The following is a 16,532-nucleotide window of genomic DNA, read 5'->3' as shown; positions in this document are numbered from 1 at the left end:
TAGGTAAAACCCAATTATAGACATAGATTTATGGCAAAGCATACTTGAACCATCATTAAAATGAATCCATCTAGAAAAAAAAAATTACCTGCTGTAAGGGCTGTCTGTCATAACAGCTCTGCCATCAGTACCTTCAGAGAAAATATCCAGGCTCCAAAAAAACCTCAGGTGATTTGGCCTTTTTCTCATAAAACATGGAGTGTGAGTCTAAGGTGGTTTCTAAGGAAACCAAGATAGTAACCATAAAGGTCTTTGTAAATCAAAATCTGCAGCTGGTATGAAAATTAGGGTTTGGAGCATAACTGAGTGAGATAATGAATGTATGTATTCCTTCATATCTTGTTGATAGCTGTAGCTTGATTTGTCTCTGTTAATTGAGACTAAGGCTGAGAAAGAGACATGTATATTAAGTACTTTTTTGGGTATGGAAAATATTTTCTGTGGACACTTCATTCTCTTCTCAGGATCTCTTTATTCTCTCTCATAGAGTCAACCAGCTTTAAAAGAATCTCTTCTGAGACTTCCCAATCACTTTCTCTGTCTCCAAATCTCCAAGGTATGAGCTGCTGCAGGAACACCTTGGTTTATAGTCAAGTTCTGAAAAAGGAGAAAGGAACCAAGTTTCAGAAGGAAAATAGGTGAAGGCAAGTATCAATTTAATGCTCATGGTGCAGAACCTCCCAAAGGACAGAAAGATTACTCGTCTGATAGCTTACAAAGGAATTTCAAATAAGACCATTCATTTCTGCTTCTTTAAGATTATGCTTACAAGAAAATTACCTATATAAAGCTAGCAATGGTTAACAATATGAAATGCTGTGCACAGCCCAAGAAAATTTAACCTTAACAACTTTATAGCAAAAAAAAAAAAAAAAAAAAGCCTGACAGCATTGCCTTCAAATATTGTGCTTAGGGTCAGACTGAAAATAAGCCAGGAAGTGGGAAAAAAAAAATAGGTGCAAGTAAGCTACTAATTATGTGGGGTTTTTCTAAGGTCATTTTGTGTTTTTCAGTTTATGCCTTTAGCTAGATTAGATCTTTTAGCTCTCTGAGAAGACACAAGAATATTTATTTAATGATATGTAAGTAAACTGAATTGGTAATATTTACACATGTAGCCATTAAAATAAGTTAAACTTATTTTGAAGATATAGTCTTTATTACAAAACTTGAGAGCCCTAATCTGGATAACAGACCACTTACCACATCCTTTGTAAATCCTTTCAACCATTATATTTGAAATATTCTAAAATTTAATTTAAATACCTGGTTCCAATTGTGAAACCTATGTTTATCCAATTTAATTAGCTGGAGAAATATCAATATTTAGTGCTCAGTTTTTACAGTTCAATCAAAAGAAATTACAGGTTTGTGTTACCTTATCGTTAGAAATCTTTTGCATGTTCCAGTTTTACACATTATATTACCTCTGTTATGTAGCAGGACCTCCCACTTTTTGATAGAAAAAGTGAATATTTTTTATTGTACTTACCTATAAATTAGCATATAGATTATTTTAAAAAGCAACAATTGCATAGGAGTCTTCTGTCTCAGGAGAGGGTGACAGGGTCAGAGCAAGCTGGTCATTTGTCTTAGTTTCCATTTTATGTAAGTAACAAGTGATCTTGGACAAAGTGCTGGAAGGCCTTTAAGTTTAGAGATATCTGTGACTCTTAAGGTAATCCTAATAAAGTTGTAGTTTTTACTGTTGCAGAGATGTAGCTGAAATAAGCTCCTTGCAAGAGAAACAAAATTTCACTGGGATAGGGCTCTTTATTCTCAAGTGTGGTTCATAGAGCCTGTCAGCAACAGAAGATGTTTTTCTATTAAAAGTAAGTCAACTAAATCAGAGCTTGACTGTTCATCTAATGTTGCTATTAAACACAATACCAAGTTGCCAGAGCATCCATTTTTTCTCACCAAATGAGTTTAAAGAAAACAGTTAAAGATAAATATGTAGCTTAAATTTTGTCTCAATTTAAAGGTTGAATATCTCATTAAAAAAAAATTCAGCTGACCTACCTGTGATGATATAAGCTCCTACCTACTTATATCTGATTAAGACAAGGGAATTACCTTGCCCCACCAAACTCTGTATTAGACCCCTCCAAAAATAATTATGTGTATTTTTCATTAGAGAGATAAATTTTTAAAACTTATATTTCCATTCTTTTTTATTACTGTATTAATTCATTTAGATTTAAAATAATAAAGAAGTCCTTTCAGAGGATCTAGATGATCTATTATAGCATTCATAATATAAAAATTCAGAAACACATTAGAGCAATACTTTCAAAAGTAATTCAATGTGTACATTTCAACTCCCTTCTCTTTTACCTCCAAATGTCCTCTTGTCCTTCTTTCTCTCTACTCTCTGCTTCATGAGACATTATCCTCTATCTGAGTATTTTCAGCCTCCCCAGAGTCCAAATATAATTTTTTTTTAAAGCGATTTAATTTTTATGCTGATAAAGTTCATTGTTATAAACCATAAGATTTTTTTTTCTTTTGGGGAAGATGAAACACAAAGAAAAGCAATAATATTTGGAGGATTTATGTTTCACCACCCGCTTTTAACTTTTGCAAAATACAAAGGATAAAGAAAGTTTCCAAGTGAGAAATAAGTGAGACCTCAGAATATCCACAGTTTCCACATTTCTCCAGTTTCATCATTTTGAAAGATGATTTAAGATCATGTAAATGAAGCAAGAAAGCCCAAGAAGGAGAACTTTGGCAAACAAGTAGTCTTGTATTATCTGTTACATAAGTATTCAGAACAGTGAGACAGCAAAAGCAGGTTGTTGTGCCAAACAAAAATATTCAAGACAGTAGTTGATTTAATATACATACCTCACACACTTTCTTTCACCTTTTATAAAACAAGCAATTCCCATATGAAACAGAAAATTAAGCAATTCCAAAATCCTCTTAAAACAAACAAACAACAAAAAACAAAACCTCACAGAATATTGTTTTGTGTGCTTTAAGTGGTAACGTGATCTTGCAGGTAGTACATTGGATGATCTTTTCATTCACTCGTGCAGAGTACATTTTGCTTTTAATCTCTACTGAGGAGATACAGAAGTAATTATTACTTTTTTTGTTAGAGAACCCCAGATGAATTCCATGTTTGTACCATATGATTATCAGTCCCATTTTCTAAAACTGACTCTTCTGCAGTTTTTTTCTCTGGGTTTTTTTCTTCTGGGTTTTTTTTCTCATTCTAGAAATGCAGACACATTGTCATGATTATTATCATATTGAAAGTAATTCAGTAAATATTATTATCATGGTCCTTGTCTCCAAATATCAGGAAATGGTAAACAAGTGTAAAAACAAGTACCATTCTCTACTACCAGTAATATGAAACAAAGCAAACAAGAGCTCCTTCAAACATATTTTAGTTCTAACAACCAGAATTAAAAAAGAATAATAAAACAAATACCATGTCTTCCTAATAATAGAGTTTCATCATAAAACATCCCTGTAAAAACTATTTAATTTTCCACTACAGGGAGGGAGGATTTGATGTCTTATTAAACATTTTATGGAAAAGTCTAAAAGTGCTTTCAATTATTTATCTGAATTGAAATCTAGGTCTGGGAAACTGCTGGCATTACACACACACACACACACACACACACACATAATATTATCAGCCCACTGAGTGCTATTAGGTCATAAAATGCTGGTGTAGCAACATCTCTGTTACAGCTGCCGGTGCTCATACAACTTTTACTACAGTTATAAAGCCATTTATTACATTTTCTTTATGATGCTAATGCATTGCGGTCTGTTACTTTATTGTTCCCACTGTGATAAAGACTGAAATGTATGATAGCGTGGAAAAAAATACAAACCTAATAACATACCCTGCTGCATTAAAAATCTCTTAGATAAGCTTAAGAGACTCATAAAAATATTAACAGGGGATACCAAAAGGGAAATATTTGCTAGGACATTTTCTTTCCTTTATTTTATTGCTCCCCACAGAAAGTTTTTTAATTGTGCTTTGTCAAAATATGCAAAGGATAATATGAATGTGACTTCTTTTCTTAATTATAATGCCATCATTGTGGAAGGATATAATTTGCAGTATGCTATGAGGAAATAGGACTAAATAATATCTAAATAATCACTGAAAAGTAGAAAAGTCATTAAAAATAATCATTCCCTTATACACAGAGGTACGTAGCAGTAGATAATTACAATTTGTTCAAATTGTCTACATTTACCTATTCGTTTATCATAATTTTCCTTCAAGAAAATGCTCTTTCTTTTGTGGAACAATCAATTCACCTAATTAACTATTAACCTGGTGCTAAGGCTCATTTAGAGACTCACTCACCAACAGTACAATAATTCAAATAAAAATTCATTACTGTTCAACTAAGGTTATGATTTGGATATACTTCTGGATGTGGATTATAGCTAGTGTTCAACAAGTGCAGGAGGAAGAATGGCTTCAATATTTTGATACCTGAAAGACTGCATAAGGAAGATAACATCTTATAAGAGGATTCTAACAGTAAAGATTATTGCATTTAAAAAATCTATTCCTCTTTTCCTTAACACAATCACAGACCATTCTGAACCACAATGTATCCCAGAAATAAAACTCTTTCTTCTTAAAATATACATGTCAAAAAGAGGATTGTGACATAGATTTTAAAAACTCACTTTCCAACAACTTTTCACAGAATACAAACATCAAAATAATATTTTTAGTTTTGAAATAAACATTATTCTCACAACCTTAGGAAAATGGAGTGGACCTTCCTTTTTTTCTGTTGCATTTTCTAATGTTTATAAACTGTCAATTTTAATCTACTGTGGTCAAACAATAAATGTTTTAAAATCTATCTCTGAAAATATCTGATCTTGCTATCTCATTCTTGACTGTATCAATTGATTTCACATATATTGAGATAAAAAAACATTGCAACACTGTCTTATTTCTATAAATATCTGGCTGCAAGTCACCTTTTTCAACAAATGCACCCACAGCTGCTCTATGTTGTTACAACTTCATCCTTTTACAATGAGTCCTATCATAGGAAGTGTCAGACATAGACTATGATGACTCACAGAAGAAAAAAAGGCAAGAGGAATGTTTTTATAACTTAAGAAAAAAAAAATAATGGTGCTAAAGCAAGCACATTCAGAATTATTTGGTGCTGTTTTGAAGATGCACAATATGAAAAGCTTCTATAGCAGGAAATCTGTTAGAGAGATATTTAAAATTTATTTTTTTAAATATTTCTAGGTTAAGCAAAATAACAGCAGGATATTTTCTGTGTTGTGAAGTACTTAGGCTGTTAAATTGTTAATATATTACCTGAAAGGATGACTGCTAAGAAGTAATAATTTAGCAAGATTCACCCTAGGGTGTAGTCATGACTATAAAGCAGTATTAGAGGATGTTGTGGGAAATAAATAAATCAGCCATCAAAAAGACATCAGCAGGAAGATCCAGTGGCTAAAGTAAAAAACCAGAGAATTAAGGAGAAAGTGGCAAGTCAGTAATAATATATCTGAACGAGAAAGGACTTGAAACTTCCTACTGTGATAGTTAGGATACTGAACTACTGAGATAATCAGCAAAGCTAAAGACAGAGAATCAGCAATATTTGGAAATTATCTTTGGATATTTTTCTGCTCATTTGATAAAGAAGACTGGAAATATGATGACTAATCTTTTTTTTTTTTTAATATGTAGTACTAAAGTAAAAGCAGAGCTTTTATCTGCTTCAGGAAGTGAACAAGAAAGAAGGAATGCACATTAGAAGGGACACAAAAAAAGTACACGATGAAAGCTGAAGGCTTAAAACTCATAAACTCTTTACATATGATGTGACAGAAATTTCTGATATTCATCAGTCAGTTTTTTTAACATAATGGTGTTTATTCAGTGCTAAAAATTATGAGAATGGTTGAAAGTTGTCATAGAGTGGGAAACAGTGAAGAACAATTTTATGGTGACAAAGATGTAATGAAGAATGTGGAAAAGCTTTCATGTATGTTGGCTAGATTATATGAAGCTATATATTACTATGTCATGGTTGAATTTTAAGAGTAGCTGAAATTATGGAGATTTATGGAGTGTTTGTGGTATTTATATGTAAGAGTTAAGATACAGTTTTGCTTTAAGGATAACAGTAAAATGCTAGATAAAGGAAGATAAAGATATGAATTTCACAAGATGTTTCCTGTCATTCTAGTTCTTTCTTTCTTCTCAGATGTTTTGAGGCATCCAAAGGAAAGCTACTCTAATGACTCCTAAGTGGGTAGATTATGCCACTTTTTTTTCATAGATGGACAGAAATTATGATGCCAAAATTAAATGTATGTTAATTAAATAATCAATTTTTTATCCATTTTTGAAACAGAGAAGAGTAGAATTCAGGTTGAGCCATGTGCTTATCTTGTCATGGTCAGAGAAACTTAATGTAGAAGAAGTACAAAAAGGTGTAATAGAGCATCAATTTCGGAACTGAAAGCTTTTTCCTTCTTGAGAAGTAAAAGGCTTCCAGATTACCATAAAAAGTAAAGACTATAGAAAGGCTGCTTGAGGCATTATAGAGTCTGTTGGAAGCACAGACGAGCTAGGAAAATACATTTCAGTCAATCAAAGTATGTTTGAACCCAGTTTCCCACTGTCCCATCCAATTGCATTGTTTACGGTAAGTAACAGAGAAAGCAGGCCAGGAACCAGTGTTGTCTAATGAAAAGGCCTGATAGCTAATAAGGGTACTCTGGAACAGAAGTGCATAATTGCAGAAAAGTATATGAGATAAATCTTGGACCTGGTTCCAAAACTAAATGAGGAATTTAGTACTACTGTGAACACTCATTAGACACATAGCAAGAAGATGTACACAGACATAAATTGATGGATAAAAGACCTGCATAGGCTTGTGGAAAAAATTACAAAGACATTGTGGCTAATTATAAGAGGACTGTCAGCAGAGAACTGAGAAGGGAAACTGAGTTTTATGGCAGTGCAGAAAAAAGATACTTTCAGAGAACATATAGCTACAGATGGTAGGAAAGTTGTCAGTCCAGAGTGCAGGATATGGGCCAAGCCCCAGGGACAATTAGTCTTATTGTAATTGGATTTACTGGCAAAGAAACCTGCTATACAGCATAAACTGTCATTTCATTAAAATAAAAGTCATCTAAGCCAATAATTGGGAGTTTTACAAACACTGCAACAGTGAGATTCACAAGTGGGTTCCAATGAGCTAAAGTAGAGTAGTAGCTGGAGAGACAAACAGATGTTTCTATCCAATTGGATTGAAACACCCAGACCAATCCCAGACCTGAGATGTCAAAAAGGGTTGCAACCATACTAAAAAATGAAAATGTCTTGACCAACAAGAATATTTGCTAAATTATGTGAAATACTCCCATCTATTTTGGAAAGGAGGATCATTCACAGAGGCAGGACAAAGTCTATTCTTTCCCCTTCCAAAGGCGTGATCATCCTGGGTGTGTCATCCCAAAATAGCAGTGTCCTATTAAGTCTTTACTGTTGAAGGTGTTTCTGCTTATTTTCTGCAGTCACTGGAAAAAGAAATTGAATTTACAATAACTCGTTCAATATCTCAACTAGCAACTAATTAGCTTGTTTTGCAGCATTGTCTCACTTCTCTGGCTAATGAATTATAAGAGTTTTTCAAAGTCTTGCCAAAATTTTTGTATGCATTTTATACAATATAAAGCAACATTGATAAAGATGTTGAAAGAGAGGTTTTTGACAGGATACCCATTTGACTATTTATAGAGTATTCTAGAAGGTGGTACAATAAAGCTCAAACCTTTTCTTCAAAGCAGGGATTTGGCTCTCCTGTGGTCCAGACAATTCAACTAATTGTGGCCTTTGAAGAGAAGCATATCTGTCCTCATCCAATTCTTCCTTTTCCCTCACAGAATTTCCCAACTTTTTTCCTATTTCTTAGTCATTGACTTCTAAGACATGAAATCACAAGTGCACACACAGTGTACTCTTATCACACTCCTGACTCAAGCAGTCCAAAAGAGATAAAATGAGAAAATGCCTTATTTTTGCATCCCCTGCAGACTAAGAATACAGCAAAAGCCAGGTAATTAAAGATTTAGGCAGCTTTATACATGTCCTGGCAGAAAATTCGGTCTTGAGGGACTTTAGACATCACAAAGGAAATTCAGCAGCTGAAAAGGGTTTTTTTTGCATGCCAGTGATCCTTAATTTGGAGTTAGTAACCTAACTGCCTCTTTAAGAATCTAAGTCTCTGTAGTGAGCCTTCACCTAATACCATGTTTTTCACAATAAAATCAACAGCCCTGTGGTAACTCCCATTTTACTATCCCCCATAAGACTGTTCTAAATGTTTTAATATATGGGGCTTTAATGGGTTTTCCTGCTAGTCTAACAAGTTGGAGCTGGTATCCTAGCACTAATATTTCGATATAGCAGAAACCACAGTTGGGTCCATTGGCTTTTACAAACACCTGATCTCTCATCTACCAGCCTCTAACAACATTATGTTTTGTGTTATTGTTATGACATGTTACATATCATATTCAGCAGTGAGCTTATTATGTAACCAGGAAGTCAGCACTTTTCTAAGCACTAGAGGAACAACTTATCTCTCATGCAAAACTTTCAACTTGTTACTATGACTTTGTCATACAGAAGAGCAGTGTCACAAATTGAGATGAGGACAAAAGGGAGTAAGCTATGTCTTGTTAACAATACATTTAATACTCAACTGCATACTTAAAAAAAGGCAGAGAAAATTTTCAATTTCCTGCACAGAAGAGCATCACCAAGACTTAAATCCCTTATATGAAACTAATTCCAGAAGCAGATGGCTGTATACAACTTTGATGGCCCTTCAGTTTCTTTATTGCAAATAAAATACTTGCTAGGTTTGGTAAAACAAAAGTAGAGCACAGCTGTCTTATTTGTGTATATTTTGACTAAGCACATATAATCAGTCTATAAATGATGTGGCAAAGCTAAAATAAAAAAAAAAAAAAAATTACTCACAGCATGTCATTACTGAACATATGCCCCCAAATGAGTAGGCACCAGGTACCTGTCCTCTAGGGGCAATTCATCAAAGCAAAATAAAAGTAAACTACAGTATACTTCTTTCTAATAAGAGAAGCAATCCTTCTGACATATAAAGAAGCCTAAAGCATGGAGGTATAATCAAAATTATAATTAACTGTCATAAGCCTTAAGCACTATCTGATTTATGAAACTTTGATCAGACAGTGATTAAATTATTTTTAGAGATATGCAGTATGTGTCAGATCTCAATTATCCAGAGCTATCTTACCTGCAGGGAACTCTTGTTCAATTCATATGACATGTTTTGTATGGGATGGCTCTATAAAGAGAATTTTTGCTAGGTTTCTTCTACAAAGATTCATTTTTTCCAGGCAGCAAGTGGTCTGATGATCTCTTGTTATCTTGTTTGCTGTTCCTGGAGAGATATGAAAGACAAAACCACTATAAATGAATGCTGTGTACAGGTTTTCTGGATTGGGAGAGATAAAAGTATCTTTTGAGAGGAAAACAAATGAGTTTTCAACCTGCAAATCCTGATTGCCTGCCCTATCCTTATTACTGAGAACAGTGAGCAACAGCCATGTCTCTCATGGACAGAAGGACTGAAAAGGCATCTGTGGGGCAGAAAGGTCAAGAGTTACCAAGTTGCATCAGCTAATACCCACCTTACACAATGATGCAACACTGACCCATTACATGCCTTACATCACTCTTTAGACCTGGAACAGCTGAAGTGTACAGGATGCATATACTCTTCACATACCATCTCAGACTTGTTTCACAACCTTCTTTCATCACTCAGTTTTTTCCAGAGCCATATGGCTGCCTTTCTGACAGCCCCCCAGCCTCTTTTCCCTGTTTCTCGTTTATGATCATGATGGCTGCTCATGCAAATTCATGAGATTCATGTTGAGCAGGTCCCAGACAAAATTACTTCACATTAAAAAATTAGGACACATTTAATTCACGGGAGAAATTAGGGAGGAGCTTATTTTATTACTAAAGGTCACCCTATTTACATTTGTTTTCTTTTCAAGATTTTTTAAGTGAAAATGCTGATTTTGACACAAATGTCATTGACTGCTTAGCATTAAATAGTAGCGTCTTTCTCAGGTAAGAATTTTGAATGGGCTGCACAATGTCAACTCAGAAGGTAGATTTATAAAGAACAGACATAAAGAAAAGACTGCTATACCTATAATCTCCCAACCTCTTGCTCTCAATATAACCCCCCAACCTCTTGCTCTCAACCTTTATTGTATTCACAGCACAAAAGCAAAGTTTCCTGTTCTGCTGAAAAGATAATTCCCTAGGTCTTTTAGCTTCTAAAGTGAAGTTTACTTTATCACTTCACGTATGGTAGACACTTTTTTATGTTGTAGTTTTTGGACACATAGTTTTTCTATCAGTTCCAGTGCTACAAACCATTCTAAATAGAAGAAAAAGCTACTGTAAAAAAAAAAAAAAAAAAAAAAAAAAGCCAAAACTACAAACCCACAATAAAGACCATTTGCAACAATCTATACTACTTTCCTAACTCTCTTACATCTTCCCCAAACACTAACTTCTTGTCTACATATTTTTTCTGGTGGATCCTGTGCACCTAAACTTGTCGACATTAAAGTGTTTGGTTGATTTAATTTTACTGCCAGACATCTACCACTAAAACTCTCTTACAGATTTTTACTATATTTGCAAAAAAGTGCTTTTGCCAGTATCTCTTATTTCAATGAGCAATATATGCTAAAGTGTCAAGACTTGGTATATGTACAACTCTGCTAGGGCTTTATTGGCCTCACTGCATCGTAAAGTAGCTGGAAAATAACCAAAGTAGCTGAGAAAGCAAAAGCTATTAGGGTGGATCAAATATGTCTTCTCTTTACTTTATACAGCTACTGGTAACTAATCCTAACCACCTTCTCCATTATCTTTTCTGGACTTTCATCTTTTATGAGCAGGTGCATCCTTCACCAGTTGGGAAAACATTGAGGTCTTGTTGCTCATTTTTATGGAATCATAGAACCATAGAGTGGGTTATAGGTTAGAAGAGACCTTAAATATCAGCTATTTCCAACTAGATCAGACATTCCTAGGAATGCCATCCACTAGATCAGCTTGCTCAAAGCCTCATCCAACCTGGCCTTGAACACTTCCAAGACCAGGGCATCCACAAGTCCTCCAGGCAATATGTTCCAGTGTTTCACAGGCCTACAGTAAAGAATTTCTGTCTAATATCTATTCTAAACCTACTCTCTTCCATTTTAAAGCCATTCCCCCTTGTTGTATCCCTGCCCACCCTTGTCTAAAGTCCCACTCCAGCTCTTTCGTTGGTCCCCTTCAGCTACTGGAGGCCTCCTATAAGGTCTCTGCGGTGCTTTCTCTTCTCCAAGGTTAACAGGCTCAACTCTTTCAGCCTGTTTGCATTGGAGATGCATTCCAGTCCTCATCTTCATGTCCCTCCTCTGGACTCCAACATGTCAACATCCTTCTTATTTTTCATAATATCAGTTAAGTTTTCCACTCTTCCAATAGTATTTATTATTGGGATTCCAGAGACTGCAAGTCTGGATTAGAGTGGGAAAAGGGTAGCTGAGCAGCCTCACAAAGCCATCTACAGCATGGAGTCAGGGGTATTGCCAGTATCAGATCTGGCCAGTCAGTGGATGCTACAAGCCAGATCCTAGCCATAGCATTCCCCTCTTGGCTGTGCATCCAGGGTTTAACAATTTTCTAGTTAATCTCCCTGGCTTATCAACAGCAGGTTTTAGAAGTTTTGATGCCTTATTTCCTTTCTAAGGTAGTTTCTTTGCCTTCAAAGTACAGGAATCATTAATTAAGCATAGTGCCCTCTTGGACACCTTTGTCATTAATTATGAATGAGAGCAGTCAAATATTCTATCCTCATAATAATGCCAAGATTAGATTAATATCAACTCTGAACTCTAGGATGCCCTCCAAAGTTCAGAAACAAAAAACGAGCAAGTAAGAAACAAGAAGTTTTAATGGAAAGGAGAATCTTCTCTGTGAGTAGGCCTAAGGTGGATGATGACAGGTTTTTCAGAGTTTCATCTGTCTCAAAATGTGATCTCATACTGAATAAGCTGTACTGGTTCATATGAGAGGAACACCGAATATCCATTAAAGGAGTATCTATTTTGTGACTTCCTGGCTTAATTTTTTGCTCCATAGGTTTTCTTTTAACAGTGGACAAAGAATCTGGTCACAGATCTCACTCAGTAATATGTAATCTTGTTATTTTAATATACTGTAAAATGTGGCTTATCCATATCAATAGACTTTCAATGGCAAACTCTGAACTTCAGTGAAAAATCAGGCAGTTTTCCAAAGTTATTTCCAAAAAAATATAAATATAAATATTGAAAATTTCAGAAGCCAATTATATTTCTCAACAGTAAGTTATGCCTTGCCATGGAAGGCTTCATTTTCCTTTCTCAGCCTTACTATCTGCACCAGGTCTGCAATTCTAGAGAGAGACAGACTGTAAGAGGAAGAGAGAGAAAGAGAGAAAATCCCAGTGCATACTTGATGTACTAACTCTGATCTATGTAACACTGCCTGCATTAAGGGCACTAGATGAACTGTTCTATTAACTTCAGTTAGAAAGCCTAAAATGGTGATTTTCAGGGTCAACTGACTCACCTTGGTCATATTAATAAACTATTTTAATAAATATGAATTATGCATATATCTTCCAGATAAAATATATATTAAGATGCTACATGCAATAACCTTATCTCAGCTTTATAGTGACACAAGGCAATAACTATATGGTTATGAAAAATACATTTTAAAGTTTGAAATGCTGGATTAGATTTAGCTGGGTTTTAAAGGCATATTTTTTTATTATATAGATAATTTTTTTTCTCACTAGGTATTACTTTTAGACCAAATTAAGACTGTGTGGTGACTTTAATCACACACTTCTGATTTTAGAATTATTAGAATTCTTGTAAGGGTAAATTAAGTTTAATTTGGAAGCCTTGAATCCTTACAATGGAAATAATTGCAAAATTCCTATAAAGTTTTGCTTCTTTATATTATTGATACATTTCCTGCTTTAGGACTCTTATTCTCTCCCTACAGAATTAAAAAGTAGTTCAGAGTGCATGCTAGTATATGCTATCCCTAGCTGGGTGAAAATGCAAGTTATTAGAAATAAGTTTTTTTTATTATTGTTATTACTGTTTGCTTGAAGAGCAGATTTACAGATGCATCTGGCCAGTGAAAAGCAAGTAGGGTGGTCTAACCCATGAACGGTGCTGCTGAAACAGAGCAGGAAAGCCAGGAAAGCCACACATCCGTCCCTGCAGGGCTGTAACCAGGGAGGGATGTGGGGCATTGGAGCCACATGGAGCCCACACAGGGTGTGTGCTTAACCCATCAACTTGGGGCCGGTTGGCTTCCTGTGAAGCTCTCAGGTGATTTTCACCCTGCTTCTGGCTCTGAGAGCTCTGTTCAACTGTTTGCTGAGATGTTGTTCCGAGTATCTGTTGTCTGTACAGTTACTGCAAACACAATATTTAATAAGCTAATTTGATTACCATGTAGGCAGAATTTAGATGAGGTTTCAATTCATTTCAACTCTATAGACACAGAGAAAGACACTTTTGCTTTAGTCTTATCTATAGTGACACAGAAAGGATGAACACAGATGATAAATTTCCTAAAGGAGCCGGTGTATAATTAATATAAGTTAATTAATGATAGCAGCTCTTTGCCCAAAAAATGAATGTTGCAATTTTATGAAGAATATGGAGTCTTGGTCAAAGAAAGCAAATATGTTCAATATCTGATTTAAATGCAGAATCAAATTCTTTAACTCAGGAGCTATGGCAAAGCTCTTCATAACTGCAAGGAAGAAATTGAATTAATATATCAACCGTTAGCATACTGCCATGTAGAAATAAGTCACAGTGTATACTGTATTATACTTTACAGTATTAGAAGAGTTGAGAGGAATTTGATCAATGTAATAAGGCAGAAGACACATTGCTTGTGACATTGGTGAAGTGAATCTCAGCATTTTTGCTCCACATATATGATTTTTCATAAGCTGTGTTTCATGATGCTTGATTATGATAACCTGAGAAGTGGTCACCATTATGAACTGCAATATTCATCGTATGGGCAAGAGGACAATAAGGACCTTAATTTATTTTTATTTCTTTTTCAATAACTAATTTGATATGCATTTTAACTCCTATTAGGTATAGAACTGATGTTACCATGAGACTTTCTAATAGTACCACAAAATGTCGATCTTGAGTGGTAACAGTCACCAGAAAGTTCATCATTGCTTTTGTGAAATTAAGGTGTTTTTTTTCTTAGAACATCACTTTGTATTTACCTGCAATGGATTTTTATATGCCATTTTTTTAACCAGTCACTCATCTTCATAGTGTTCTTAATTGTTGTGTTCTCTTGTTGCATCCCGGGTTGGTTTAGTTAGGGGTTCTGATAAATGTTAGTTAGCCAGTTCTATATACCCCCGTTCCCCCCCCCCGCCGCCCCCGCGATGGTTTGCTCCGGGTCACTTACCATTGGAGCCTTCCCATGTCAGTCTTGTAACCACCCCCCTGTTCATTCCTGAGAGTTCTGTGTCTGTTACCCCATCCCTGCATTCCCATTCATCCCGGAACCCTGTACACACCCCTGTCGTGTTCCCATTGGTTGCTGTGGTCCACGTCACTCCCCCGTTGCCTGTCCCCATTGGGCGAGGGGGCTTCCACCCGTGTCTGCCCACCCCCTATAAAATCCCATGGTTCCTTTTTCTCATCGCCATATTGTCCATGCGGGTGCTGGGGGACAGATGCCGCCCTCTACCACGGCCACCGTGTGGCAACGCGAGAATAAACCTTCTCTAGCCAACCACAAGGCAAGGTGTGCCATTCCTTCGCCCCTTCATCTCCTCCCAGTGCCGGTTACAGAGCGCGGCCAGCCCACGCCAGTGCACTAAGTGCCAGAGTGCCCGGGAACACGGCAACCCCAGTCCAGCCAAGAGGAAGATCCTAGCCGGGCTCCCCAGAGCTGCCCGGGACCAGGGAGAAGAATGCAACGCCGCATTCTCTCACTGTCACTGCTGTGCATAATTTTGTATCATCAGCAAATATTCCCATCCCATTGCTCATCTTCCTTTCCCAGGTCACTGTGACTGTTTTGAAGAGTGCAGGTTCCAATACTGCCCCCTTGCAAAACCTCACTGTGATCTCCTTCCTTTCCAGAAACCTATATTCCTATCACCTGGTTAATTTTTAAAACTATTTGACTGGTCAGTTTAAATAATGATTAACCTAGTGGGGAAACTCCTGAAATCATTGCCTAAGTTCCTTAAAAGTTTTTGGTGAAGGAAGTTTCTAGAAGCATAGGAGAAGTCTGGCATGCTTTATCAGCAAGACTTTTACAGACATTTGTCGATACCTTCAAAACCTGCAATAAGTAAATTTCCCCTTCACATTGACTCACTTCATGTAGGTTATATTGATTTATGTGATTGTACATACATGCCTACTAAATTTGTTCCACTAACTTTGTACTTCTTTTAATTGATTCTGATAATTTTCTTTGTGTTTTTCAGGGACTTTTCAATGCTGAATAAAATGTGCATACATCAATTTAGTCTTACTTTAGATGTCAAAGACATTTGTTCACCTCTATCTCTGACTGCAGTTGATTGAATCTAAAATTAGAAGATCAGTCTAATCTGTTCTGTGTGATTTCTTTCATTTTATATTCTTAAAATTGTCTTTTGAAAACTACTGACTAAAGTAGCACTGACTAATTCACATTTTATTTTCTAACCATAACTATTATATAGCCACATAATCATAACAGCCAAATTTGAATGTAAAAAAATGTTTTGGTCCATAAGATACAAATGCTTTGAAAAACAAGCACATAAAAGTTATCAGCATTCTCTTTTCAAACAGAACCCTCACCTCTGAAATAAAAGAATAGCAGTTTTTTGTACTTACTTGTCGTTTATCTTTAATCCATATCTAGTTCTTATATGTACTGGCCAGAAACAACATATGCAGTCTGTCCCTTTATCGTGGCAGACATCAAACACAGCATTTTAAGTGTTTAGACTACAAGCAATTATTTTTAGTCAGCTCCTTAAAAGCTCCTAAATTCCACTGAACACCACTGATAAGCCTCCCAATATGTCTAGTGATATTGTTGCCATGGCTTCTGACATGATGACATTGGGATATTAAGACATCCAGAAATAACATTTGGGGGTGAATTTCTGATAGTATATCTAATTAATTGATGTTCCTGTTCATGAGAGGAAGCTATTGTACTGCAGACAGATGCTGAGTGGGATTCCACACAATCTTGCCAATTCACCTGACTCATGACACATGTCTGTTCCCGTCTTGGCACCGTTAGATCTGTGACAAACTGTGTGCTGATATGTGCAAGAGATACCTCTGATAGCTGAAATTATGCA

At 35.7% G+C, this 16,532-nt stretch overlaps 1 long non-coding RNA gene across 2 annotated transcripts; it reads right to left on the bottom strand.

The window, feature by feature from the left end:
• Positions 1–481: 481 nt before the first annotated feature.
• On the bottom strand, positions 482–14,808 carry LOC128805874 (uncharacterized). 2 transcript variants are annotated; one of them, XR_008436613.1, is made up of 3 exons: positions 14,733–14,808; positions 9,330–9,476; positions 482–597 (listed from the first exon to the last, which is right to left on the bottom strand). It is a non-coding gene; the product is annotated as an uncharacterized LOC128805874 (long non-coding RNA). The 2 variants fall into 2 exon arrangements; XR_008436614.1 differs by lacking the exon at positions 14,733–14,808 and adding an exon at positions 14,621–14,682.
• Between the last annotated feature and the right edge of the window lie 1,724 nt (positions 14,809–16,532).

The sequence above is a fragment of the Vidua macroura genome, chromosome 4 (assembly GCF_024509145.1).
Source record: "Vidua macroura isolate BioBank_ID:100142 chromosome 4, ASM2450914v1, whole genome shotgun sequence".
Classification (NCBI taxonomy): domain Eukaryota; kingdom Metazoa; phylum Chordata; class Aves; order Passeriformes; family Viduidae; genus Vidua; species Vidua macroura.
The sequence above is the reverse complement of the archived record's forward strand: the minus strand, read 5'-3'. Positions and strand labels throughout refer to the sequence as shown.